This window comes from Vicia villosa, linkage group LG2 (genome assembly GCF_029867415.1).
Source record: "Vicia villosa cultivar HV-30 ecotype Madison, WI linkage group LG2, Vvil1.0, whole genome shotgun sequence".
NCBI classification, from domain to species: domain Eukaryota; kingdom Viridiplantae; phylum Streptophyta; class Magnoliopsida; order Fabales; family Fabaceae; genus Vicia; species Vicia villosa.
This window is the reverse complement of record NC_081181.1, coordinates 89,757,974-89,762,638: the sequence shown is the minus strand read 5'-3', so window position 1 is coordinate 89,762,638 and position 4,665 is coordinate 89,757,974. Positions and strand designations below refer to the sequence as shown.

The following is a 4,665-nucleotide window of genomic DNA, read 5'->3' as shown; positions in this document are numbered from 1 at the left end:
ACAATTTCACCAATAATTTTATAAAAAGTATAAAGGAAAATTACGCTTACCCCTGAAATCTTTTAAAATGAAATCGATATTCCTTATAATTTTAAAATATTAAATATACACTAACTTTCTCTTAGATTACATATATCAACCGAAGTTTTAGTGAAAGATAAAAAATTATAGATAAATGTCATATATACTAATTGAATTTTTGGTTTGTGTATAAAATAATTTTTTATTGTATATGTATATTTATGGGAGGTTAGTGTATATTTTTAAAGCTAAAGGAAATGTCAGTACCATTTTAATATATTTCTTGAAAGGCGAGTGTAATTTTTTCAAATTATTATATGACAATGTATAAAACAAAATAGTTCAACAATCTCACAACAAGAAAAACTGCTATTAGCTATGACGAAATTCGTAGCTAATTTGAAGTAAATCTCTATCAAAGAGAATTAGTTGGAGTTTAGTTGGGGATTAACTACGATATAGGCCGTAGCATGGATTGAGTGGCTAATTATCTAGTCCAAAAATCTCTAGCTAATTTCAGACTAATATTTTAAATCTCCTAGCTAAACCACAGCTGAATTGTAGCAAAATATCAGTTTTTAGTTTAAGTTTGCAAACTAAATAACTACAATATAGCTACAAAACTGTCGCAGCGAATCTCAAGCTAACTACAATTAATTCATATTTTTTATAACTACTTTTTTAAAGAAACAAAATTAATTTTAAAAATGAATAATATATATTTTTTCATTTAAAATTATACTTAATTACTATAACCATAACACAATGAAAAATAAATTTCATATTTTATATATCTTATAAATAAATTAACTAAAAAATAATTTATAATATCATTAACAATTAACAATATAGAAAAAAAACACAAATTTATAAATTGCAAATTACTGTAATTACATCTAAGTTACACATATAAACAGAAAATTTTGTTTTAATTTAAATTACTAATAATTGAAGACCTTGTCATTTTGTGGATCTCTTCTTAGGAAGTGTGCATGTAGTGTCAACCATGGCAGAAAGCATAAAATTCTTCATGTGGCACCTGCCATATCCCGTCATAAAACATCATGGCACCGCCATCTTTCACAAATTGACCACAGGTGATTGTCAAAAAAATCCACCACCACCATGGACGATATTTGACAACACATATTGCATGCTATAGTGAGCTTTGTGAGGTAAAGAAATTGCAGATACAGTTTACCAATGTAATAGAGTTTAATAACAAGGCACATAAAGAAACCGAGAGGAAGACATTTAAAATAGGACAGGAAAAATTATGAAATTAAAAACCTGTTGTTCCACGTCCTCCGCCATCTTCTAGCTCTAAACCAGTAAAATTTCCTGAGAACGCCGGCCAATTAATCATTCATCAATCATTTGTTGAAGCTTCTGACAAAGGACATGGTCAATATGAAAATGAATGGCACTAGAATTATACAGTAAATATTCAAAATGAAATACCGCATAAAGATGTCGTGAATGCATGACTACATGTGGAAGCACCACATGTGTTACTATTCATCCAATCTTTTCAGCCATCACTTGTTCAGTAACCTACAAAGATGTGAAATGGTGAGCTACCAAAATGAGAGGACATAGATGCCCGAAAGAGAGATTAAAACAAAAAGTTTTTAATAACACATAATGTGAAGGTAAACACATAATAGTTTTTAAAAAATAGGACAAGATATAAAAGTCTTGCATTTTTATATTCCTTAAGCAGAAGTCCTGCATATGATAATTCAGTGAACAAGCCATGATTCACCCGACTTTTGCTCAAATTTCTTTGAATCTGTTCATTTTTCAGGAGTAATAAGCTACAACCAAGAATGTGTGTAACTTGATAATAAAACAAGCCAATAAGAATTTTTATGAAATAAATCAAACTGAAAATGCTTCATGCAAATTCCAAAAGCTTGATTAGAGCTTATTAACCTCAAAGTCTAAAATGGTGAATTAGCAAAATGTTACAATCGACTATTGCTGCATTAGGTCTTATTAGACACCTTGTAAAAAGAGAATCTAAGAGAAAAACATATGAGAGTTCGATACCTTATTGCTCTTTGGTCACATCCTCACTTTCATCATCCAGTGTGGCGGCTTGCAGAGGCTGAGATTTCAACAATTTCTCTTCTAGATGGAGAATCTAAGAGAAAAACATATGATAGTTCAACAATTATAGGAACTGGTAATAAACACATGAGATTGAAAAATTGAATTGCATAGGGAGTCAATGGGAAATTCAAACATAAATTAAAGAGGTGATTAAAAGCTTAACTAATAGTAATATGAATTCAAATCTAACATTAAATCACCATATGAAAGGATAGCAAGTTATGCTTTATAAAGTTATACTTCAGTATAATAAATTGTTAGTAATTTTCCAATCACTGAGAATGGAGAGATTGCGATTTGTAAAGAGATGAAAAGAAGAGATCCACATCAACTCCGACCCCCTAACAGTGACCATGAACTTAACCACTCCCACCACTTCACTCGTCTTTGCTGCTCGGACAAAATCGGGAGCACGAAACTATTTTTTGCGTCGCGGTAGCGGATGCTCTAGCTGCTTTTAGCTGTCCTTTCCAAACTATCACTTCCAGATTTCCAAGTACTAAATTTTCATTGTCTAAGAGCTGCTCAACAAAATTAGCATTAAACCATATTGTGTGAAACTATTAGTTGCATGAAGAAAACAAATTCAATTCAATTTTAACAAATTAACCCTCCAACTGATACTAACACATGAGAATTGCAACCACAAAGTCAATTATTTAACAGCTACCTCGGATGCCACCATGTCAAATATTTAGTAGCCACAATAATGCTAGCTACTTTTCCTTCTTTCCAATCGGAATTAAAAATATATTAGAGTAGAATCACAAAGTATAACCACATCTCTCTTGATACACAATAAGCAAAAACTGAAATGTATGGATATATTCAAGTAAACTCATGACAACTCTGCAATGCATGAAAAACGAATGGAACATAAGAGGCCAATACACTATATTTCTAGTCTATCTGGTATCATATTGTAGTCTCATGTATAAAGCATTTATGTATCTTTCACTCTAACATTGAACATCACAACTTCAATAACCTTGACAATTAATCCTAATAATACAAAAAGGTAAAGAAAAACTAATCTCACTTTAATACCTATAAATCTTATTGTTTTTCCACATGCCTCTCTGTAATTTGTTCAACAACAGCGATAATTTTCATTTCACCGTGTTTTCTCTGTCTACCATACTTTGACTAGAAGTTTCTTCAGATTTATGTATCTGAAAAATCCAAAAAAACAAATATACCTTTAACTTTAGTCCATGGACAAGCGGATGCACAAGGATCCCTAAGTTGTCAATGTCATCCTTAACAATTCAATAACTTCCTGCAAATCAAATTAAAGAAAGAAAAACATAACCAAGACAAAAGTCAAATGTATATGAAATTCAATGAAATTGCATAAAATTCAACAACCTATATATGGAGATTTCAAAACAAAAAAAAAAATCAAGGTTAGATATAGTTCAAAACCTAAATACAGTAACAATACTGAAAGCATTAATTACTATATAATACGAAATTGAGCAAAGTTACATAAATGCAACAACCTGATTCTATGATATTTCATAAATTGAAGATTACATTGCTTTTAGAGAACCAAATCCTAATTTGACGCTCAAATAAACACAAAGAAGATGAAAAATATGCTCTAGGGTTTCAATTTGGGGCTTGAGATCAGAGATAGCTCAGAAATTCAAAGAACGGGTGGGAGCGAGAGGATGCAAGATTCATCAGACACTGAGAGAGGATGAGAGATCAATTAGAGAGTGAGCAGGCCGATGAGTTTAATTAGAGAATGATGAAGACATGATCGATTGGAGATGGTAGAGGATGGTGTTGATTACAGGTGGGAGAAGATGATGTCGATTGGAGACATGGGAGGATGATTTCGATCACAAATGGAGGCTCGCGGTTGATCGGAGACGGAGAACGAAGATGTTCGAGGCTGAAGAACAAATTTGATCGGAGATGAAGAACGAGACAGAGGAATTGTATTTGATGTGATAAACGGACAAACTAGAACACAGTGGAAAATAGAGATTCATATTATATATTTAATGTTGATTTATTTTGGATATCATATTATATTAATAAATACTAGTTGATAATCATATATAATATAAATAAAAAAATAACAAGTAAAACGAAATGGACAAGTAGTTGTTGAAAAAAAGTACTAACAGTAATAATGTATAATATATATAACTGTTTTAATAAGTCGGTAATTTATTATTAGCTGTCAAAAAATCTAACTATCGTTAGTTTGTGAAATTTTAGTTAATGGATTGTTTGTATAAAAAAATATTAATTGATTGTTTTTTAAATTGAGATTAGCTATGAAAACGATTGGTAGCAAAATTATGGTAGTTAATCCTTCATTTTCTTGTAGTGTCTATTTACACTTAAAAATATATAATATATTATTCAAGAGCGGCAAATATATGATTTTTTACTAATCAAAATTTTCTTAGCGGAATAAAAATTAATTGAATACAAATATAGAATGTGATCTTATTTAATCTTTCTCAATTATACCGCATTATTTGTAAGAAAAGAAAAATAAAAGTAAGAAAC

At 30.3% G+C, this 4,665-nt stretch overlaps 1 long non-coding RNA gene across 1 annotated transcript; it reads right to left on the bottom strand.

The window, feature by feature from the left end:
* Positions 1-875: 875 nt before the first annotated feature.
* On the bottom strand, positions 876-3,632 carry LOC131651629 (uncharacterized). The gene is made up of 2 exons (XR_009298443.1): positions 2,074-3,632; positions 876-1,575 (listed from the first exon to the last, which is right to left on the bottom strand). It is a non-coding gene; the product is annotated as an uncharacterized LOC131651629 (long non-coding RNA).
* Between the last annotated feature and the right edge of the window lie 1,033 nt (positions 3,633-4,665).